Raw genomic sequence first — 25,594 nt, 5'->3', positions numbered from 1 at the left:
GGGACAAGATGATGATGTGGTATTTGAAGGATCCGGTTCAAGCTCCTCGTTCTCCATGGTGTCCTCCTCAGTGGACTGCCTGGATTCTGGAAGAATGAAGAAAGGGAAAATGGATCCTTCGGGAGTGGAGACAAATGCACGCATGCAACAGCTGGTGATGGCAATATTAACAACAGAGCTAGCCCCGTTTACAAAGCCATATGAGTCAATACACAGCAGCACATAGGACCACTATGCTCTACTTACCAATATGAGCAGTAAGTTGATAGGACTGGAAATCCTAGCAAACAGAGCTGAGGCGAGGCTGGATAAAGAAGCGGAAACCATGGCATCTTGGCAAAATGGACGTTGGCTCAGAGCGAAATGATGGACAAAAGCTTGATGATGGAGGCGCTACTCCAGGATTGTAATGATGAGGGGCCATTTTAAGGAGAACCAAAAAGCTCCTAGTATTCCACGAAAAAATCCTGTAAAGGTAGTAGGTCAGGCCGAGTTGGGGATGTAAATGACGAAGAGGAAGTGGTGGAGGTGATTCGGGATGACCTAAGTTCTGAGAGGGTTCCTAAGAAAAGCTATGTTTTCTCGGTCTTCAAACCTCAAAAGGTGGTGGAAGCTAATAAAATCTTAGAAGGGACCAGTAAGGGAAATGACAACAGGAAGAAAAAATCTAAAAATGTGCTGGAAAACTCAAAAAGAACATCAAATGGGTCCAGAGCGTTCTTAAGCCATCTTCGCTCCCCTTCGGTAATGGACAATGTGCCAGCCCCTAAAAAGGCAAGGAAAGAACTGACATTAAGGGAACCTACGACTAAAACTGACTTGGGGGAAGATTCAGAGAAGGAGGAAGAGGCCGAGAGGAATTCCATCCTCATTATGGAGTTGAGTGACCTGATTGAGGAAATTTGAAAGGGTGGAGGAGGTGAGTCTTTCAGAATGGGAAACCATTGAAAGTCAACCTAAATCCCCTGTCAAGTTTGGCTTGAATTTGGGTGAGAAATCAACACATGAAATACCTAAATCTACTATGAAAGAGAGCCAAAAAGGATGCGGGAGACAGATCTCAGCTGCCTCTAAGGAAAAACAAATGTTTGAAATACCTAAGTCTTCCATGCAAATCGGCCAAAATGGGTGTGGGAAATCGACCCGGGTAGCACCCAAATCTATAGATAATACTGATCCGACCACTGGTGGAAAACTGAACGTAGAAGCACAAACTAAACCCTCTACAGCTTTCATAACACTGGAAGATAAGAGGAAGAGTTGTTTACATTTCACCCTAACTAAGTCCCCGAAAAATACCAAGGAAAGTAAGCCTAGAGGAAATGATGCATGGCATTTTGATCGAGAGAAAAAGGATGATAAAAACAAAGTTGGCTCTAGGAGGATAGAGCCGAAAAGCTTAAAAATGTATGTGGAAAGAATTGTGGGTGGGACAAATATGCTGGTGTTGAACAGACGAAATGTGATGAAGCTGCTAAACTGTATCATACTCATTCATAAAATGGCCTCAAGAGACATCAGAATCGTGGAGTTTGTGGAGGAGAAGCGAACAGATTGGGCACTTTAACATATGTTCTCCAAATCTAAGAAAGACTTAGTCCTGTCGATGAAAGAAACATGTCTGCGGCTGTGATATGAAGTGAGCGATTACCACGAAAAAATTAAAGCAAATTGGGGAGAGACAATGATACTGAGGGAACTAAAGAAAAATCCCCCAAAAAACTCACCTCAACAACAGAGTGAAGAAGGGAAAAGGTTAGAGAAGGATAAAAAAGAAAAAAAAGTCACATCTTATGCCAGGAATAATCTTGCTGCATTGAACTTCACAGTTTCCAACAATGAAAAAAGAAGTAAAAGGGAGGTGGGGCAATGTGGGGAAAGTGGAAACAAGGGGAGCTTGTGGTCCTGGTTGGCTGGTGCCCTAAACAATCCTAGAGTGGATTAGATTCATAATGAAAGGAGACAGGACCTACTGAGGATTGGATGTTGGAACACCAGAGGGTTTCAGTCTCTATTCAATTAAAAAGTTCCAGATTTGGAGCTATTGGAAATGTTGGTATTCCAAGAGATTTGGTTAATGAAGAGGCCAGAGTGTGAAGGCTATTTAGCCTATTTAAACCCGGACCCCAAGGGAATAACAGGGTGTCCTTTTCCTGGACTGTTGATTAAGATGGAATCAGGCTGGAGTGCGACATCGATTAAATGCCCGAACCCTTATGTTCAGGTGCTCTTCCTAAAATAATAGAAGTATCTAGTAGAGAATTCACTGGTGCTTATTAATATTTATTGGCGAGAGACAAAGATGATTGGTTCAGTGATGGAAATCATAGGTAAAGTGATGTGTGGGTGGGAGGAGGTAAAAGTGGTTATCTGTGGTGACTTAAAGATTAGGTTGTTGGAAAAAATGGGTATCCCCCTGAAGGAGAGTCAATAGAAGGAAAGAGAGCGTGAGTAGATGTGCAATATGAAAATCAGGGAAGTGGGGATATACCTGGATGCGCCACATGGAAATGTGGCGAGTTGCAGTCGTGTATAGACAATTGTTTTGTCTCCCATTGCATGAGAGAGAAAGTCGAGTGGTTCTCAGTTATGCCCAGAGATTCAGTGACCATGATTTGTTAGCTATTCATATCTCAGGATAGGAATTAAGCAAGGTTCCAAGAAATATGGGAGAAGTCGAATTAGGCTAGGGTGGTAATCGATTAAGATTGAAACAGCAAGAGGATCCAGGAAGACCCAAATAGGATTGAGTATTTAGGAATTCTTAAGGAATTTATCTGTAAAGGCAAACCCAATGGAAAATACAATTGGTCCCAGAGGCATGTGTATGACCCAGAACTGGTAAACAGGCGAAGATTGATGAGAAATGAGATAAGAACTATTGGGAGAGATGGTCACACTCACTTCCAAGCCGGAAAGAATTAGGATAGTTCGGCAGAAATTTAAAAATTGGTGCAAGAGCTCCCAGGCAATTAGAGCGCAAAATGATGCTGAACGCATCCTTGAAGCTGTATGTGCTAAAAATTCCAAAGATATCTGGGAACTAATCAATAATGGGTGTGTGTTCCGGGAAGCCAGCGCCCTGACTATGGTATCTGAGAGTGATTGGGTGCAGCACTATTCCTCCCTGTTTGTGGATCCAGAGTGGCATGATTGTGAAATGAGAGAACCTTCTCCACCTAGGTGGAAATTTGCATTTGATGAACATGATGCAATAATGATGATTGGCAATCTGAGCTCCTTGCGGGCAGCAGTGCCAGATGGCCTGTCTAATAAGGAACTGAGAGAAAATAAAGAGCAGTGGGGCAAGCTGTTAGTCATTATGTTGTCCCAAATTATGGTGAATAAAGAGATCCCAGCCTTATCCCAATACCTTATGGCTAAAATGACTAGGTTTACTTCCTGTACTGTTAAGGGGTTGAACACCCGGAAATTGCTCTGGAAAGGGAACTGCAGGCTTCAGTGGTATTCTTGCAACAGCCACGCCTGATAAAGTAAACATTATAGGGCTCCTGGGAATTCCCTGATCTGCCCAGGTGAATGAAGTGCTAATGTACCATTCGGGACGCCCTGATCAATTGTATACATTAACAGCCACACCTGATACATAGCAATAAAGATTACATCCTGAATTAAAGGTTCAATCACTTGATGTAAAGCTGTTGCCTGTAGAAATTGAGAGAAGTAGCTATTCTTTTTAGTGGTGCTATTAGATACTCATTGGATCAGGTAGTATGAATGCCTGGTGGGGATACGTGGCTGATCAGATGAATGAACCTTCGGGCATGAACATGATCTTAGTGGGTGACTTTAAATGCTTTCAGGACCTTTCATGTGATAACACTGGGAGTGTTACAGTGGCAGACTGAAGGGTATCCATGTAGCGCTGCAGTTTAAGTATGCCTTTAAATTGGATGGCCCATGGCAGCTTGATAACTCTGTATCAAAAGACAACACCCTTTACTCTTGCCTCCATAGCCCTTATTCATGGATTGATTAGTTTCATGCAACTCCCTTGACATGGTTCTAGATACTGGAATAGGTGATGTTGTTGCTTCAGACCATGGCCATGTATCCCTGGACCTTAACACTTTATAATACCAGCCAAGTGGCCGACATCGGTTGTATGTAGTCAAAGAGGACAGTATTGAATTGTATATTAAAGAAAATGAAAGCTCAGTAGAGAACTACTTTGTTTTCATGGATGCGCTCAAAGTGACAATCGAGGGGTAGTGGCTTTTGGCGACTATCATTTTGCTCTATATTCCGCTGATGCTGAACCGGACAAGCAGGCATTGCTAGACGTCTTCCCAACTATAAAAGCTCCTGGCTTGAGCCCTCAATGCTGGGACTCTTTAGAGTCCAGAATTTCACTACCAAATTTAGTAACGGGATTCTAAGGTGGTTAAAGCTAACACATGTCCTGGTTTAGATGCATTAACCATACAATTCGACATTAAGTTCAATCAGTTCATCTCTCCAATCCTTGTGACGTTATTTTTATGAAATCTGTCATTCAGACAAACTCCCGTGCTCAGTGACTGTAGGGATTATTACTGTGATCCCTAAACCTAACACGACATGTACAGTTTTCGCAAATTTACACCCAATATCCCTGATTAATGTGGTGGCCAAAATATTTTCTGTAAATTTAGATGCCCTCATGCAGTCCTTTCTTCATCCCAACCAAACTAGTTATGTTAAAGGTTACCACAGATATGCCCACTTCCTGATATTATTCACCTTCCTAGGAATGACCCAGAACCATTTGCCCCATTTAGCATTCATGCAGGTAAGGCGTTTGATCGTACCGATTGAATGTGCCTTGCCTTTACGTTATCAAAGTTTAATTTAGGCTCACTCTTTATCTCTCTGTTTGGTGCTTTGTATGCTCACCATCTCTCTCTCTCTCTCTCTCTCTCTGTCTCGAGTTGCTGTCAATGACTCATCCTTGGTTGGTTTCTGCTTATGTAGGGGCACACACCAGGAATAGCTTTGTTAACCATATCTTTTTCACTTCAGTTTGGGGTTCAGTGTGAATATTCTGCCTGCAAATGGTTACCAGAAAGGTGATTTTCTTTCCTGACTTAAAACATTCTTTACCCAAATATTCTAGGACTGGTGTTATTTACTATTCTAAACTCCAGGTTCAGAATATTTTGTGAAAGTGATTGATTTTTGCCAGGGTGCAAAATTAAGTTACTATCACCCCTGGTGAGATTTTCCAGAATGAGATTTTCACTGGCTACCTACTAATGGAAATCGCAGCAAAAGCAATTTGAGGAAGTGACAGAATAGTGGTATTACATTTTTGGATTATACCTCTAAGGTACTACTGTATGCATACAGCCTGCTGGTCCTAATCGCGTCACCGGCAAGGTCTGCATCTGCATTATTGAACCTGCTGGGCGTGTTTGGTGGAGTATATTACTTTAAATACCAAACTATAAATGGTAGATGTCTTTCCGATCTCCCCATCCTGGAACTGTGCCTTGTTCGGCGACTTGAATATTGGGTATTAAAGTGTCATGCAACATCAAGAACATCATGAAGGTGAATATAAACTCAGTTATGGATACATGGTAATTGGAACATGATGATGGGGTAAACTTAAGGTTACTTTACTTTGTGGGGCAAGATACACTCTATAAAGATCTTCAGATCTTCTTGCCAGGCCAGGTTGCTCTGCGTCTTCTGCATGGTCCCACTTCCTTTGTCCAGAAAGCTGTCAGTCGCCATAGAAGCAGTGTTTAGGAAATTATTGTGAGAAGGTAAAGCCAAGTGGGTGTGTACTAATGCGTGTTCATTTAGTTTATTTCATTAAACATTTTAGACAGCTATGGCCCTACCCAAAGGGCCTCGGAATACCTTAAAAAGTTGAAAGGGCAGAGGTGAAAAAGAAGCTCCAATGTTTTTGGAATATGATAGGAAGTTTAGGATAGAGAAAGAACAGCAGAGGATGTGGTCTGGCTGGATTAGTTGTGGGGAATGAGGTATGTTTTGAGGCTTTTGAAGAAGGTGATGATGAAAAGTATGGTACTGATGTTTGATCAGAGGGCGATCCAGACTCTCGGGCCCATTGAGTGAAGGCCTTCTTTGTGTGGATGTTAGCTTACAGAGTATAATGTGTAGGAGATTTCTGTTAGCTTGTCTGGTATTCGTGTGAGTGGTGGGTTTCAGTTTGGTGTGGTGGTGGGGTGATGTTTTGAAGTGGGAGCTCAGAATGCAATGCAGAGTCAATTGAAATCAATTATCCGAGGTTTGTGGAGCCAATCGAGACGTGAGAGAGCTGTTGTAATGTGTGAGTGTTTGGGTGGGTCCTGCTGCCATTTAGGATTGTGTTCCACAGTTAGGATGGAAAGCACCAGTGCCTGGACTACGGTACAGAAGTTGTCAAGGGGAAGGATCTATTGTATCTTGCAGTGGAGGTGTATTTGTAGGTTGCATGTTTTGGGGATGAGGGAAATTGGGCAAAAAGGCCAAAAGATCCCAGCGCTTGCAACGTAATTCTAAGACGGCTGTGCGGCTGCGGTCAATTGTTAGTATGTGAATGCCTTGCCCAGCATCCACAGTGTAAGCAAATTAGACCAAGTATAACAATCGAACTGCGCCACGCACAAAGGATTTCTGCCACAAAGTACAAGTGTACAGTTATTTAATCAATGCCATGAACAGCCTGACACATGTTTCGAGCGTAGCTCTTCCTCTGAGACTGTTAGAGTACATACAGTCAAGCATATGTAGAGATGTACACAATAGTTAAGCACATCCATTTAGAAAGCATGAGCCAGGTATTGGTGGGCAACAAGTTGTCAGCATAGTGTGTAATCAGCAAATACACAATTAACAAGCATCACTTATCATCATTCATAATACAGATTAAAAGAAAACAATTATGTATTTACCAAAGAGTATTCATGTGCCATTCATAAAAAAAAGCGATATGCGATATTCATATTAGCCAGTCAGGGATATAACTAAGGTAGTCCAAAACAAAGAAGGAGAGAGAAATAGAACAAAACCTGCAGTTAGCAAAGTTGGTAGGTAGGCAGTCGTGGAATAAGTCTGTGCAATAACCATTAGTTATTAATTCAATAGCATATGCCAGAAGGAAATTGCATATTTACCACGTATTCTGCTCCAAATTGAAACACAGGTTATTAGAAATAAAAAATAAAAAATAAAAAATGTGTATGGATCAAAACCCGAAGTAATTCCAACGTGAGATGGTATGTGACACAATTTGAAAGCAAAGAATAGAAAATAAGTATCACTTACCAAATAGATAAGTGAATAAATCAAAACCGAACTCAGAAAAGCGTACTTAGAAGAGAAATAACAATATATACGCTAATTAGCGTCCTCTCCACCATGCGGAGACATGTATTTAAAAGTAATAAATCAAACTAATGTTACTTTGATTAACTTGTAGTTGTCATTCTAAATATATATCTGCGGGCTGTGGCGATCCCGGAGAGCCGGCATAGTTGTAAAAATTAGGTGTCAACAAGGCATCATTCCGTAATTCCAACGTGCAACAATTGTAAAGACAAAATGAAATTAATGGCAATTGCCTAATTAGCTCAAAAATAGTATAATTAGCTATTAAAGCCATTAAATTAATTCAGGGATCGTGTGCAGGTTCACACATCCTGCTTACCTGCCGGTTGGTGAAAAATGAATCGAAGGGAGAGCGCGCTGCCGCGTCTCCAAGCAGCTATAACTAAAAGCTGTAGCCTATTACTACAATACTACCGGTGAACCACTCACGCTGCCATCTTGGGAGTGTCGGGTGCAGTCATACTGCACCCAATCCAATGTTAAAAGTAAATTACAACAATGGAGCCCAGCTAATTAGAAAAAATGAAGAAAACATTTTTCATAATATTATTGAGCTATGGATACTAGGCTAGCAGAAAATATTGGCAAAAACCATTATAAAAAGGGTAAAAAATATATACAAATAATAGGAAAAAAGAAGCAGAACGGTGTCACCGCGGCCATGGGGAATCACTGCACTTCTGATTATTATGTAAATTTAAGCAATTCTTTGAATTGACATATTTATCACAAGACCATGGTTATTTACACAGAACTCGCCACGAGTGCCTAACCACTCAACTCTAAATAGTATATGCTCCATGAAGCTAAAAGCTTAGTGTACAGCAAAAAGCCCTCGCAATTCAGAAATATCACTGGAAACATTATTAAGGATACCAAACGCATGTCAACTATTCATTTTGTCAGAACTAAAGATATACTGTAGTAATTACATCAAACGAAACTTCATAAAAGACAAGGAAAGAGGAAGTAAGGTAACATCATATGTATCAAATATAGGTCAATCACAAGAATACATGATGCTCATGATCTGAGTTAAGGCCTCTGGTGACCATTCTATGTTTGCAAATGAGGCGTGCTTCAAGTTGTCTAAGCTTAAGTTCCATATTGCCCCCTCTCTTGGGCAAAGAGACCTGATATAATCCTGTAAATCTTATATCCTTGGCATTATTCATTTAATGACAGGTCTGCCAATGATTGGCCAGAGGATATTTAGAGTCTTGTTTAGACAAGGTGGAAAAGTGCTCACAAATACAAATCTTGAGAGGCCTAATTGTGCTGCCACTATACATTTGACCACAAACACAAATAAACAATACACTATGAATTTTGAATTGCAATTAATAAATACATTGATTACACGTTTGCCAGTTATTCCAAAATGAACAGTCTCAGTCTCCCAAGCATACATGCACATATTGCAGCTCCCACATTTGTGGAATCCTTTGATCCTGCCTTGTGAAGGCCATGTCCCCCCGCTTAATGGTTGAGACAGAAACGATGGGCATAAGATATTCTTAAGGGTCGGTGCTCTGCTAAAAGTAATAGCAGGGTTGGGCTCAAGAAATTTAGCTAAATCTTGATCTAATTGCAGTAAATGCCAGTGACTTTTTAGAATCGCATGGATGCTGTTGCTGTCACTGTTGTAACGGGTAATAAGTCTTATTTCGTGAGGGCGCCCTTGAGCACAATTGGATTTATTTTTAGGTGTTAGCATATCAGCTCTCTTCACACTCGACACTACACGTTCGGCTTGAGAGAGTATGTGGGACTTATATCCCGTGTTTTGAATTGACCATGAATAAAGTCTTTTTCCGCCACAAAATCAGCATCCCTAGAACAATTTCTCTTGGCTCGAATGTATTCCCCTTTCGTGATATTATTGATCACTGACTTTTTATGAGAACTTGAAGAATGTAGGACCGCATTGACAGAGGTGGGTTTCCTGTATGTTTTAGTCTGGAAAACTATCCTGAGATACAGAGATATTAAGGTCAAGAAAATCAATGGTGCGGGTACTGTGCTGATATGTAAATTGGAGACCCCAACAATTAGCATTGAGAAAGTTAACAAATTGAGATAAATGATCCTCGGTACCTGTCCAAATCAAAATAACATCATCAATATACCTTTTCCATAGGTATACTGATTGAATAAAGTCAGTGTTGGTAAACACATATAGCTGTTCAAAGTGGTGAATAAAAATGTTGGCCACTGATTGTGCAAAGCTAGCGCCCATGGCTATGCCAATTAATTGCTTATAGTATATGTTGTTAAACAGGAAGACATTATTCTGCAAAGCACAAAGAAGCAATTCTTTAATAATTCTGATATGTAGATGGTAGGATGCAGATTGTTGGTGAAAAATGAAGTTAATGCTTTCAACAGCTTTAAAATGATCAATAGATGTATAAAGAGCCTTGACATCGAGTGTGACCAATATGGCATTAGATGGTGGTGAAAGGTTTTCAAGTATATGAAGAATGTGCATAGTATCACGAACATGAGTAGGTGTGGTGCATACGAGGGGTGAAATGCAGGTTTTGTTCTATTTCTCTCGCCTTCTTTGTTTTGGGCTACCTTGGTGATATCCCTGACTGGGTAATATGAATATCGCATATCGCTTTTTTATGAATGGCACATGGATACTCTTTGCTAAATGCATAATTGTTTTCTTTTAATCTATATTATGAATGATGACAATTGATGCTTGTTAATTGTGTATTTGCTGATTATACACTATGCTGACAACTTGTTGCCCACCAATACCTGGCCCATGCATTCTGCATGGATGTGCTTAGCTATTGTGTACATCTCTACATTTGCTTGACTGTATGTACTCTAACAGCCTCAGAGGAAGAGCTACGCTCGAAACACGTGTCAGGCTGTTCATGGCATTGATTAAATAACTGTACACTTGTACTTTGTGGCAGAAATCTTTTGTGCGTGGCGCAGTTCGATTGTTATACTTGGTCTAATGTTTTGGGGATGGCAGTTATGTGGTGCATGGGGGATAGGTGGGGATCAATAGTGAAGCCTAGGGAATTGACTGACATGCATGGGGATATTTGTGGGCTGTCTGTATTCTTTGATCCAGGGGGTGAGATTGGGTTTGTGTCTCAGGGCAGATGAGGAGGTATTCTATTTTGTATGGTTTGAGGTTTAGGAAGTGGGCGGCCATCAAGGTGGTGATTGCATAAAGATAGTTTCTATACGTTTGGAGTTCTGAGGGGGGAAGTATATTTGTGTGTTGTTTGTCTATTGGTGAAAGTGGATGTTGGGTGCACTAAGAGTCTGCCTGACAGATTCAACATATAGATTCATCAGAATGGGTGATAGGGACGATCTGTGTGGTACTCTGTATTTGATTGAGGTGGGGCTTTATTGGTAGGTAGGCCTGGGAACGACATGTGTCCTCTCAGTGAGGAAGGAGGTAAAGCAGGTGAGCCCAGTACCCAAGAGTTTCATTCTGTCAGACAGCAGGCTTAGGAAGATGGTGTGGTTGATTGTGGTTGATTGTAAATTGTAATTGTAATTGGTTATTTATGACACACTTAATACCCAGAGGTTTCTAAGCGTGGACCCGGGGATCGAACCTGTGTTGCTCCGCATTGTCTTGCTTCCCCTGAGCTATCCTCCCGAGACACCTTTATGGTGTCAAAGGCTACTGAGAGGTTGAAAAGAGCTGGAAGGACTTTGTGTCCTTTGTCAGTGATGTTGTGGAGGTGCTTCAGGATGTGTAGTGTTGCTGTCCCTTCTTGTTGTGGCCATGGTGGGAACCTAATTAGAAGGTATTGAGAAGGTTGTCTGTGGTGATTAAATGTTGAGGTCGGCTTGTGACAAAACATTCCATGATTTTGGCAAGGTATGGAAGGATTGTAATGAGTCAGTAGTTTTCGCCCTTCAGGAGTCCCCTAATTCTCCTTATCTATTTAACCTCACTTTGGAGCCAGTGCCAATAGCGATTCGAGGAAGTGATGGAATTAGTAGGCGGAAGTGTAAGCATTACACTTTTAAGGAAGTTAGCCATTTTCATGGAGTGTGGGGTTGAGGAATGGTTTCTTGAGGACCCACAGACCATGCTGAACCTCTTTCCCCAAATCTCAAGGAACAAATACATCAGTCAGGTGAACAAAAGCAACATGGCAAGTTCCACAGCTGATCCCTGTCCACCAGACACCTACAAAGCTCTTCAACATGTCACTTCCAACAAGAAATGTATCACGCGCCTTTAAATCAGCCTACATCAAACCACTCCTCAAAGATACGGCAGGTGATATTGAAGACCTCTAAAAACACAGACCCATCTCAAACATTTCATAGCCAGCAAAACGAATACAGACCTATGTTTATGAACAAATACTGGAATACGTTGAAAAAAAACAGCAATTAGATCAGGCACAAGTAGGCTTTATACCCAGGAGAGGAACGGAGATGGCACTACTCTCTATATGGGACGACCTAAAGACTAATGCACAGTCCAACACAGATTTGGCACTGACACTACTCAATCTCTCCGCAGCCTTTGCCAGAGTCAACCATAACACCCTCCTTAAAAGACTTGAAGATATAGGGATCGGCAAAACAGTGCTCCTTTGGATTAAATCTTTCCTATCTGAAAGAACAGAAACAATATGGTTAAAACTATTCAAAACCACACAGCGGAACACCGGAGTTCCACAGGGCTCCTCACCATCCCCACTATTGCTCAACATCTATTTGACGCCCCTAATCAGCCTCATCAAAAGACACGGCCTCACATGCTACAATTATGGCTATGATACCCAAATCATCTACAAAATCAATGACAGTGAAGAGGAAAACAACACGCTAACAGGCTGTCTCAAAGAACTCTATCAATGGATGAACACTAATAGCCTTCAAATGAACTCGGACAAAACAGAAATCATGATCTCATCCAACAACCAAGGAAATAACTAGGACATCCCATAGCCCACAGAACTGGAAACCCCTTTTGAACCATCCAAATTAGTCAAGAACTTTGGAATCCTAATGGACAATGAGCTAACAGTAGAACTGCAAGTAAACGCGATAATTAAGAAATGCTTCTTCCATCTGCACTCTATCAAAAAGATACTACCCTTTATTTTCTTCCTGCACAGAACACTTGCCAACATATCCCTCATCATGTCCAGAATGGACTACGCCAACAACATATACCGCAGCATGCCGGAATACCTGCTGAGGAAATTACAACGAATTCAGAATGCAGCCGCCCGACTTTTCCTCAAACTCTCCTGAAGAGACCATTTCACACCAGCTCTAAGGATGCTACATTGGCTCAGGGACATCATTTGGGAATTGCAGCTGTGAACCTTGTGGTCTCCCCCGTTATCCCTGAGGTCTCCCTTGCTACCCCTAAAAACATTTTTTTAAAAATACAAATGGAAGCTCTTTGGCTGTGGCCAGTGCCATGTGGCTCTTTGCTTTTGGATTTTTCTTGTTCAGGCCGCTTAAAAAAACAGGGTGTTCCACAAGTGTAAAACTTTGAGCAGCGACCCTAAATCAGAAAGAATAGGAATAACAAATAATTTGTCTTTCTGGAATTCTATACAATAATTGCTAGGCTCAATAAAGCTTTATTTCAGGCTCACTTTACGGGGCGAGTCACTGATTTAGTCTGTTCTTAAAAACCTCAAATTCACAATGCAGATAGAAACTTCAAAAACGTATTTAGAGTAGAATAATCATCAATTGCAGTTATAGCATGTTTTTTTTCTGCCGTTGTCCTTTAAGATCATCACAAGACATTCCATCTCGGTCACTTGACAAAATCCTTGTGCTTAAAAGTTTGTGTACAGTCTAGAAATGTTTGACCATAGCACATAAAGTGGCCCTTGTTTTCATTGTGCCACAATTAATGCTTTGTTGTAATCTGTCTATCCTTCCTGTCTCCCCGGTATGCTTTTCAGGATGTGCCCTGAGCGCGGGATGCGTTGTGAGTGCGCTGTAGTCACTGCGCTAATCTACATTCTTTAATGATGTGTTATGAACCATCCCAATGGTATGTTTTTTGCCAATTCTGAAGCATGAAAAGTAGATCCATGCAGCTTCACAAGTGGCAAATTTGCACCAGACCTGTAGATGAACTGGCCTGCTGTTATATCTCAGTTACCAGTTTAATGGTATCCACTACAGAGCGTAATTTGCTTTCTGACTTAGAACATTCAGACATGTTATTGCTAATTTTACTGTAGCCGGTAAGATAGCTCAGTGGGTTGAACGCTCGCTGCTGTAATATGTGTGTGTGTGTGATCTGCAGGTTGCAGGTTCGAATCCCGGCAAGGCCAACTCATCCTTATGAGGTTTATAAATGAGTACCAATACAGACTGGGTGACATTGTATGTATATTTGTTCTAAATTAAGTGCTATATAATAACACCTCATTATCATTTGGCGTTGGACGTCTGCTTGCATTCACAGTCATTTGGTAAAATGGGCCGATACACTGATATTAAAGGTACATATTGTGATCCATTCTTGTATGAAATGTATATCACATTACAGTGATATCGTTACCATATTTTTCGTAGTGTATTTAGGAACAATGCTATGTAATGCCACTTCCTGTTTTGTCAAGGGGTGAAAGGTTGTGCGCCATCGCTTCCCGTGATGCCACTTCGGGGGGGTGGTCAAATGGCATCACTTCCTGTGATGTCATCAGGTCAATCGCTGTGTGATGTCACTTCTGCTACCCCTGGCATTTTGGCAAAATGACATCCTAGGAATTGGCTCCCAGTTAAAAAACGAATCTCCTTCAAAACAATGTGCATAACACACAGAGCAATCCACGGGCAGGGAGCAAAATGCACACAAAAGAAAATCGCCATCTAAAAACCAGCTTGAACACTTATATCCAGTAATGACATCCGCCTAGAACCTAAACAGTACGTGAGTAATACTTTGGAAGATCAACCTTCTCTTGCATAGCCATAAAAATAGCCATAAATCTCTTCAGCTCTGAACGGTAGGAAAAAGCTTGAGCTACGAATCACGTAATGGGCAAACACATGGAAAGCAACTCCCTACGAAACCAAGGACTAACCGAACATATCCAATATTAGACAGAATCATATGCAGTACCCTTTGGGAACACTACACACAATTAAGACTCCAAGTGTAAGTACAATTTCACCTTTGGTACAGGTCTGTACTACACAGTAAAGTGGTAGCGATGACTGAGCAGCCAAATTGATCTCAAGAGTAAAGTGAGCAGTACAAGAGATTACAGAAAGGACAACAATCACTATTGTTCAAATAAACACTGATTCAAGGTTTCTGAGTAAAAGAACATACATTTTATTTACACCATCATTTATAAAACAGTTCACTATCATAAAGCAGCAGAAAATCACAGTCTTAATATACTACAATAACACCCAATCAATTCTGGACAAGTTAAGCTCAAAATGAAGTGTGAGCAAAATGGCACTCCAGAAATTTAAAAGGGAGCAAAGACAAGGTTATCCAAAATGAATAGTACCAAGCTATAGGCAGGGCAATCTAGAAAAAGCTTCTACAATGAGGATTCAAGTGAATAGGTCTGGGCCAATGGTAATGGTTCAGAGTCTTTGCAGAAGATCACACAGCTCAAAGTAGTTTGAGGTTAAGTCTTTGCCAAGAGTTCAAAACGAAGTGGGTTGAAGGAATAGTTACTTAAAGGAGAATAGAAGGACAAGCCTTCGGATAGGCGAAAGATTTACCACTCTTTCACCGCGGTCGGATGGAAAGAACGACCGAATTTGCACAGTACCTTTAAAGAAGAAGAATGCTGTAGCTGAGGCAGTTGTTCCTGGCAGTTCCTGCAGGCTCACGGTTCCTGAAGCTTCCGTCGTGGTGACAAGAAGGAGGACGGCTGGAGTGTCCTTACTGCCCAGTGAAGAAGCCAGCAGCGGAGCAAAACGACAAAGAAAAGGTGCGCTCCTTAAAACCCAAACTGGTTCTCTTCCCACTGGCTATCCGATCTACTGCAGCGATGCACAGTCAATTCGACCAAGATGAGGACCGGTGTTTAGCGAGCTGGTTGTTCCCACCAAGCTCAACTGAAGAAAATTCCTTGCAGGTCTCCTCTGTCGTCAAAGTTTTAGGTGATTAGGACCTGCAGCAGGGCTTCACCGGGTGTCCAGTAGTTGCAGCGGTCGTCTTCCTTCAGCTTCTCTTTGGTTCTCTCGTTCCAGTGGCGACTCTGCCTTCCAGTCCCAGAGACTGGCTTTTTATGCACCAAATCCACCATTCACACAGCCTGGCTGTCAATCACACAGCAGGGTGGCTGTCCTGGCAGGGCAGCCACCTAGCCAATCAAACAAGAGTGTGACTTGGGTCTCAAGGAGACCCTGTGCAGGGGGCCTGAAACACCTCCCTCACATCCTGTCCACCCAGACACTCAGGCGCCCGCCAAAGGACGGCGAACATAGGAACCAAACCTGGTTTGGCACGCAGAGTAAAACACTAGAAAGACCTTTACAAAAAGATATGGCAAAAGAACTCGACCATAACCAAGTTAAAATAAAGGTGGATTACTGGGTTTGAGTTTGAGGCTACCACCATAGCCTCCAATGGCACCAAAGGCTATTTTCATAGTCTGCGGTAGAATAAAAATGGTATATACCACTGCCAACAGCCAAATCTTTGAGAAAGGGGAACATAATAATGTTCCATGAGAATCGGACAAAAGGGGATAACTATTAACCCCTCCAGTACTCTATTGGAAGATAGGGTGTACTGGGTCTGTAAATTTAAAAAGATTAATAAAGTCAATGGTAACTTTACATGTTCTGGGAGACAGTAGTCAGTCCCAGAAAATGGAGTTTAAAGTGGGAAGTCAGAAAAGACTGTACTCAGGAGACCCCCAGCCAGCCCATATAGCCGACGTTTGCTCCGAGAGTACTTTAAGACGAGATAGCTGCACCTTGAGATGGATGGGGGTGCAGATTTATTACTCCAACATCAATCAATAAGGACAACTCAATGGCTTGGCAAAGGGAGTCCGTTTAATGAAAAGTACAAAAAACGGGGAGTCATGGCAATCAGCAGTGATGCGATAGTCCATCTCGCTTCAACTCCAATGAGCTTCATAAAAAACACATCATTTATACTGAAAATTCATCATAAGTGACATGTAACACTCAAAAGTGAATAAGCATTTCTATTGGTTCGGAAAAGGTAACTTTAATATAGGTGCTATATCTGTATATAGTAGCAGAGGGAGGGGATTGGGTAAATACTGCCAGGTGGGCATCTAAGCCCTTCCTTCAAAATGATTACTGTAGACGTCACTAAAAGCGCGACACCCCATTGGTTCTACTACTATAGGACCCTAGATTGTGTGGTCCATTGTGATTGAGTTGGCACCAACCACATGCATACATTTCTACTTTACTTAGCAGCACTCAGAATGGTCAGCCAAGTGCAGGTTGCCCCCCTCAGCTACCCGGCCTTCCTCCAATTAAGGTTACAATCAATCATTTTTTTTCAAGTTTGTTTATTGGCATTTATCATAAAAACAGTGACACTTGGCAGGTCAATCATGCCATACAATGCAAACTCTTTGGAATAGTATAATAATGAACAAAGGTGAGGGGGGAGAGAAAAGAAAGAGGAAGAGGGAAAGGAAGAGGAAAGAAGGGGAAGAAGAAAAAAAAAGGGGGGAGGAAGGGGGAGAGAGAGGAAGTAAGAGATAGAAGAAGAAAGAACTTCCAAACAGTAAACAGTAACCTGATAACATTAACATAAACTGTCTCCTTATCCAGTCTTCATCGTCCATTTACCGAGTATGCAGTAGGGGGTGCTATAGGGAAGGGGGGATTCTTGAGTGCAGCAATTTCCTTAGGTGTTTAGGGGCCTCCCTCGTGGGTTTCTAAGTTTCTGCAGTTCTGCATGGTCCAGATAGTGTTTGCTCATGGGGGTTTATCGTCTGAGGGGTAGATTATTGTTCTAACTATCTCCCTCCATGCTTCTAGGGTGGAGCTGGACTCATCAGTGGATCTGGCAACGCTATCTTCCCACGCCCTAGTTTCTGCGTTAATCCATCTCATAAGCTTGCTGTGCCAGGCGTTATGTCTGGGCCCCGCTGACTTTTTCCAGGACATGGCGATATGCCTTTTGGCCACGAGGCACAATAGGTCCATTAATTTCACCCGATGTTTAAGTTTGGCCGGTCTGGGGTATGTACCTAAAATGCATTCTTCGGGAGTCCATCTGTAATTGGAGGTTCCTGCCTTCTCGAATGTCAACTTGACTTTTGCCCATAGGGATTGCACTGTGTTGCACTCCCAGAACATATGTATGAGATCAGCCCTGTCCGCTTTGCACCACGGGCAGTTAGGGCTTGCATTCTTGATAAATGTCGCAAGCCTGTGTGGAGTGAGGTATGTCCGATGCAGGACGTTTAGTTGTATAAAGCGGAATCTGTGGTTCTTTGATACAGCCTTAGGAAATGCCAACGCCCTGCTCCATTCTCCCTCCGAGAGTTCTCTGCCAGTGTCTGTTTCCCAAATGCTTTTCAGGGTCTCTCCCTTTGGATTGGGGTTATCATTGTCCGTATATTTGGGAGACCAGTTTCTGTCCCTCACCTAGGTTATATAATAGAGTTGTGAGAGGATCAGGTTCGGGTTCTTCTGACCAGGTGTCCCATTTGTGTCTTGCTATTTCGCGTATCTTCCGATACCACAAGTATTGACTAGTGGGTATCCCGTCTATGTTCTGTAGTGTGCTGAACTCTTTAAAGGAGCCTTCTTCGTATAGATCTCCCCACGTGTAAACTCCCTTCTTCTCCCAGACCCTGAGGTGTAACAAGTCTGTGTCTGACCTGCACAGGTCCTAAATCATTGGTATTTCTGGGGAGTACAGGTGTGTTAGGTTTCTTAGTGATTTCGCTCTTTGCCAAATTTGTTTCCCCAGGGTGGCTATAAAGGGTGTGTCGCTCATTTGGTGTTGTGGCGCCCAAATAAGTTCTTTCAGTTGGTAGTGGAGAGATCAGGCACTGTAGCAGCGGAGGTTCAGATGTGTTCTCGTCGGCTAGCCATTTGGACACAAAGCTGAGCTGGGCTGCTAGATAATATTTTTTGAAATGCAGGAGTTGGATTCCATCCTGAGCGTATTGTAGGATTAGCGTGGAGTGTGCTATTCTATGCCTGCCCTGCCTCCAAATGAATTCTCGAGTTATTGACCCTAATAGGTGGAAAAACAGGCTCTTGATGTAATACTGCACATTTTGGAACCTATAAAGGAGCCTAGGGAGGACAATCATTTTGGTTATCGAAATTCTCCCCATTGCCGACAGTGGGAGTTTTGCCCAGAAGGAAATTGATCTGCGCAGTGCGGGTATTGCTGCATTTGTGTTATGCTCGTGCATCAGTTGGGGACTGTGCATAATCTGAATGCCCAAATAGCGGAACTTGGTGGTCTGCCACTGTATCCCTAGTGTTGAGAGCTCCTCCGAGCATCTGTCTTTAAGGCCTGCTAGTGGGAATAGGTAGGACTTTGCCTTGTTGAATTTTATGCCTGAGACTTTGAAAAATTGTCAAGAACCTTCAGCATAGTTGGGACATTGAAATGCGGGTCTCAGACGTACAGAAGCACATCATCCGCGTAAAGTGAAATTATGTGGTCTATCTCCCCTAGCCTTATTCCGGCATCAAAAAATTGTTTACGAAAATAAATAGCTATGGGTTCTAGCCTAAAGCATGGGGATAGCGGGCAGCCTTGCCGGGTACCTCTGCATATCTCCCAAACTTCTGACACGTGTCTCCCAGTTTTTACCCGTGCCCTTGGTTCAGTGTAAAGTATTCGGATCCACCTGATAAATCGTGGGCCAAACCCAAATTCTTTCAGGACCGCTAATAGCCACTCCCAAAATATGGAATCAAATGCCTTGATGGCGTCTAGTGATAACAGGGCGTAGGGTTCAGTGCTCGCGTCTGTTTGTGTAATGATGTGTTGAAGTCTGCGTAAGTTCATGGTCGTGTTCCGGCCTGGGACAAACCCACAATGATCCGAGTGTACAATATCCCCTATCTGTCTGGACAGTCTCTGGGCTAGGATTGTGGTTAGCAATTTAACATCATGATTGAGCATAGCCAGCGGGCGATATGAATCGCATTGCTCGCCGGCTTGTTTGGCTTAAGGACTGGGATTACTAGGGTTTCCCTTATGCTGTCAGGTAAGATACCAGTTCGTATATTTCCTGGAAGACCTCATGTAAGAGTGGTATTAGGGAGGAACCATACGTTTTATAAAATTCTGAGGGTAACCCATCGCTCCCGGGAGCCTTGGCCGTAGCCTGTGTTTTAATCGCTTTGGCAATGTCTTCTGTGGTAATATCTGCCTCTAGTGCTTCGGCCTGTGTTGGAGAGAGCCTGGGTAGCCCTATCTCTTCTAAGGCATCCGCTATTTGGTCCCCAGATATTTCTATTTTGTGAGAGTATAAGTGCTTGCAATAATTCTTAAAGGTATCATTTATTTCCTGTTGGGTCTGGTATGTATTGCCCTGTTCGTCTTGGATCAGGGCAATGGTGTGTCTGGGATGTTCCTTCCTGCAGAGCCATGCCAGGAGCCTACTAGGTCTGTCTGCTTCTGTGTGTGCCCTGTTTGTTCTGGTAGCAAAATCAAACTTAGCAAGCCTGCCCCAAGCGGTTTAGCATTCTTCACGGAGTGCTCTAAGTCTGTCTTCGTGTCCTTGTGGGTCTGTGAGGTCCGTACTAAGCCTCTCAATCTCTGTCTCGCCCTGCTCTAATTCTTCGCGTAGCGTAGAGTAGCGATCTTCTGATGCCACCTGCTTTTGCCAGGACCTCTCCCCTGGTCACTATCTTTAAGGCCTCCCATACCGTGCTTACATAGTCTACGCTTCCCTTGTTTAGTTCTATGTAGTCGTCTATCGTGTCCTGCAGTTCATCTCTGAATGCTTGGTCCATCAGGGCCGTTGTTGCCATGCGCCACATAGGGATGGGTGGCCTGGGGCCAGTGTGGTTCCAATTTACTATTAGGGGGGAGTGGTCCGAGATTGTCCTTCCCAGGTATTCTGCTCCCTCCATCTGAGATAGGTGTTCTCTACCGACAAAGATGTAATCCAGCCTCGTATGGAGGCCATGTGGGGATGAGAAGTACGAGTAATTTTGTGTGTGGGGATGAAGCTCGCTCCATAAATCAGCCAAGTCTAGTCTGCCTATCAGCGTGTTTAGCGCTGTCGTGGCAGCCATAGTGGTGGTAGGCGGTGGTAACGACCTGAAATCCCCACCCCAGATGAAGAGGCTGTCTCTGTGTGGAGTGGTTATGTCGTACATCGAGGCCAAGTAGGCGGGGATGCTGTTGTTAGGTAGGTAAGTGTTCACTATGCATAGCTCTTGCTGTTCGATGTGACCCCATACAATCACATACCTGCCCTCTGGATCGCTAACAAATTTGGATAGTTGGAAAGGGAGTTGGGGGTGAATCCATGTATATACCCCTCTAGCATATTTCAAGTAAGCAGTTCCAAATCCCTATCCCCCCCAATGTTCCTGGAGTTTGCCCATAGATATCGCTGTGCAGTGCATTTCTTGTAAGAGTGCTATTCCCACCTTTTTCCTGTGTAAGTATGACTTAATTCTCTTCCTTCGGAGGTAGGTGCCGAACCCCCTCACATTCCATGTCATTATTTTTACTTCCCCTGCCATGTTACTTTAGGTTGGAAGTTGCTGGTTATGCTGTCCTGTAGGGAGGTTACCCACATAGTGTCTTCCTCCCCAGCCCCTTCCCCCTCTTCCGTTTCGATGTATTCTGGAGACTTACCAACTGTTATAACTTTCATCCAAATTAAGGAATAACCAAAAACATTTAACTGCAAACTGCCCCCAGCAGTTGATTCTAACTTGCAGCGCTCAGGGGCTCCCGAGCCTTCTGCGCCTCTCCAGGCCTTTCGGTGCAGGTAGTGTGTAGGCATTTGACCTGCACTTTCCGTGAGGGGGTGTGTCAGTGGTGTATTTGCTCGTGGTTCTTTGTGGTCCTGCCCGACGTAGCTATATTCGCAGTGTGGTCCTTTGTAGTATCTGGTTAAGCGTCTCATCTCCAGCGTGGGACCTTCCATAGGTGTTCGTTTCGTTGTCGTTCACTTCTCTTTTATCAGCTTTTCTGTGGGTCCTCTCCGTTCTCTGCTAGATTATTGTGCTCCATCCACATGGTTGCCGCCGCTGGGGTCTCTAGGAAGATTGCCTTCCCTTTGTATAAAACTTTAAGGCGAGATGGGTATAGCAACATATATTTTATGTTAAGTGTTCGTAGCCTGGCTTTCACTGGTATGAAAGAATTTCTGGCTCACTGTACCGTGGGAGTATAGTCAGGTTATATGACTATTCTGGAGTCCTGTCTTCTGATCTCTTCGCCTTCTCTGGAGTGTCGTAGTATCGTTTCCCTATCGCGGAAATTGAGGATTTTCGCTATTAACGGGCACGGGTGTGACCCCGGCGGGGGACGCTTTTGAAGAGATCTGTGGGCGCGCTCCACTGAGAACCTTTGGGAGAGTTTTCCCGCCCCTATTTCTTGTAAGAGCAACGTCTCTATAAGGTCCGAGCCCTCCAGGTCCTCTGGGTCCCCCAAGATCCTGACATTATTGCGCCGAGAGCGCCCCTCCGCATCCTCCGATCTCGCCTCCAGCCTTGTTACTTTCAGTTCCAAGTCTGTTACCTTTGCCTTCAGGTCTGAGGTGTTAGCGACGTTGTCTCGCAGGGTAGCTTCATTCGTATTTACTCTTTCCGTTAGGTTGCGGGCATCTTGGCGCATAAGTTGCATGTCCGCCCTCATTTCCTCTATTTTAGTTTCAATAGAGGTGCGTAGTGCTGCAATAGCTTGGAGGACTAGAGTGTCTTTAGGTTCTGTTTCCAGCTGCGGTGACACTGGATTGGGATCGGGGTCCTGTTGCAGCGGATGCTTGGGCCTGACCGTCGTGTAGGAGTCCATTGTCATTGATAGTTTTGTCTTTGCTTTAGGCGGGGGCATCTCTGCCTTTAGGTCCAGTGTACTGTCCTATTCACGCAGTAGGTGGTTCAGTAGCTGGCGCTAGTTAAGTGGGATACTTTTTAGTCCATAGACTCCTTTATGATCAGTTGGTCTTAGTCCCTGGGTCAGCCCTAGCATCAAGTTATGCGAGTGCCATGGTTCTTGCTTACTTTGTGCCTTGGGTCAGTGTGCAGACCAGGTGTTGTATAGGTTCAGGGGGCCAACAGTGTACCTTGTCTTGTGTGGAAGTAGTGGCCCCCGGGGGGCCTTTCGGGGTATTTGGTAATCTAATGTCTCTGGTTTGGGGAGGTGTCGTCCTCGTGGTTGAGGGCAAATCTAAATCTAGATGAGCCAGGCATCCCTCCATCTGCGTTACGCAGGGGGTCTGTGTGATGTTTCCGAGGCACTGTCCCCAAAAGCCACGGTGTCAGGTTCGCTGTTACCAAGCCGTTGCTGGGCCCTGGTGGAGCGGGCCGACCAGGCATTTCACCCTGTTCTGCTTTTCATGTAAAGTGGAATCGCACTTATAATAATGTGCTTCGTTTTGAGGTAGATCATGTACAATGGCGCTTGACACGCTATTCCTCTACTTAGCATAGCAAGCCACACTGTTTTCTTAGCTTCTTGTGGTTTCACTCATATGTACAGGCATTAGTTGGTTGAATATCTTCATCCTGCTTACAGCTTAACTCTCTTATGTTTTGATAGTTTTCCATCAATTTAAGCTCACAATCTCTTTTCTCATGGCGTTTCGTCTTCTTGTGTCATTCTTGGTTCGTCATTTGTTCTATCTGTGAGTCCGTCCGGGCTCTCTTGATGTCACCATTCATCTTCCATTAAGAACATTTTGGTTTCTTCCGGGACGGTACTTAGGCAATCTTCATTTTGTCTTATTTGTCGGTAGGGTTTTCTCAATGGATACCTTACTGTCCATCGTTGTCTGGTTATTGGTACTTCAATAGGTGTTGCTCTTCTGATGGGTACTGGGCAGAGCCCTACTGCGGCTATCTGCTGGTTTATTTGCTCATCATACGTCACATATTTTGGTGTGAATGTTCCTGGTACTTCAAAATGGGCGATGGTAGTGCAGGCTTTATTTGGGACCTCCTCTACACTCCCCCCTCTGGGTGATTCATTGACCACTTTCACCTCCTCTTTGGGATGCAGTTCACTCGATTCTTCTATATTTATCTTCACTCCATCGCCTGGGTTCATTCCTTCTTCATCTTCTGGATCTATACATGATGGTTTGAAGAAGTGTCTCTTTGGAGTCCATATTTTTATTACTCCTTTCAGGCTTCCTGCTGTCCTTACATGTTCATCTTTATTCCATGTCATTATTTGACATTTGGGCTACAGTAAACCCATCTTCCCACATAAATTCTGTGCTTCCTGGGATAGAGAAACGTTGTGCCTTCTGGCGCGTGCCTGCTGGCTTTCACCAAGTCTCTTATTTCTTCATCAGTCAGGTCTTTAGGCTTCCATTCTGGCTTGACATCAATCATGATCTTCATCCCTATGGCTTCTTCGCAGTTTTCTGGCATTGCGAGATTATTATCTTAATAAGACAAATCCTAGTAATATCATCACTAGCAGGGCTCCTAGAAACTTGAATATGGCTTCCATCCATTGTGGGACCCAAGAGAATAGTGATCCAAACCAGCTGTCATCATCAACTTCGTCAGTTTCGTCGATCATTTGGTTATGTAGCTTTGTCAGCATACCTATGGCTTCTGTTAACGTTCCATTTTCTTCGTCGTGAGAAGGTATAAATGTGCAACACGATTCTCCTATTTTTGCACAAACTCCTCCATCCATGGCTGTGATCATGTCAAGCACATATCTGTTCTGGAGAGTCATCAGTCATCAGTCGGATGGCTCGTAACTCTTCCTTTATTGCATTGAATTATTTTATTGTCGTGTTGATGGTCTGCAGTAACTCCCATCTGGTTATCTGTAACCATTTAGTATTTGCTCCAACTTGGAATCTTGGCATGAAAATTGTTGTGAACACTGATGAGGTGAGGCTGAACAGCCTGTGTTCATATGGGATTGCATGAAAAGCTTCTTCTGATTTAGCAGAGAAGTAATTCTCTCTCTTCATCCTAGTTATCAGTTCCACAGATCGCTTCTTCCTCAGTTGAGCATCTGCTTTTGGGAAACTGTCAATATTCAGGTCACTTTTCGGGATTACCAATGCTGGAACGTGGGCATTCACTATTGTGATTATGCCTCCCCAGTCTCTTGGCAGTCTGATGTATGCTTTGGAGTTTGTACCATTCCTGGAGCGTCGAAATCTCATCCACAGCTCTGATTTTCTCCCATCTTCCTTGTGCCATCATTCCTAAAGCAGAATTGTGGGCTCTCCAGTGGCACTATCTGCAAGGGTCCTCCTCTGTCTTCGACCCATGTGAGAAGTTTTGCAAGTTTTGGCCATAATGGCTTGCATCCGTTTCGCATTATGTTGATGGTTGGCTCGTAGTGACTGAAGACCATCCATGCTCGACATATCACTACTCCTTTCTCCCAACCATCTGGTGAAAGCACTGTTCTCCAAATTTGCATTTGCCTTTATTCTTCCATCTCTGAGCTTCTTCTGGAGTTTTTCCTTTGACATTTAGCTTTTGGTTTGCTTCCTTATGATCTCTGCTCCTTTAACTCCAGGCTTCTCATATCTGATCACAATGTGTTTCGTCTTTGCATTGTTTCTTGTTGTTATGTCCTGGACATAATCATCTTCATTTGGATCAGTTGCTTCAGTTGCCCATTTTAGAGAGGCATCACTACCCATGAACTGGCTTCTGGTCTTGCACATTGCTACGTGTGACATACAGTGTGCTGTCAGGACATCAATTTCTACAGCTAGGAAGATCATGGTCTTCCCCATGCTGTATGGTAGGAGTGTGCAAAGAAAGCATTCCCCTTCTGAACTTCGTCTTCCAACTTCTTTCATGTGCTGGTACCAAATGTTGTTTCCCAGATGTGCTGTGCTGTCCAGGTAGTCGTTTAGTTCATTGTTATCTCCGTGCATACTTCACTTGATTCTTTTCCTGTAGTTGGCTATGACTACATCCCTGAATGCATCAGTATGGCTTTTTCTTGCTGGAGGATTCTCAGGTATCCTGGTCCATGGTGCAGGCCTGCTCATCTGTACCATTTGAGTGGAAAAGAGCCTGGTAGCTCTTTCCCTCTCCTCATACATCTTTCTCTTGCTGATTACAAATGCCCATGCCAACCAGCCTGATACTGGTCCGGTGTATG

This window comes from Ambystoma mexicanum, chromosome 2p (genome assembly GCF_040938575.1).
Source record: "Ambystoma mexicanum isolate Mex_15411 chromosome 2p, UKY_AmexF1_1, whole genome shotgun sequence".
Lineage (NCBI taxonomy): Eukaryota > Metazoa > Chordata > Amphibia > Caudata > Ambystomatidae > Ambystoma > Ambystoma mexicanum.
Note: the sequence above shows the minus strand (reverse complement) of the source record.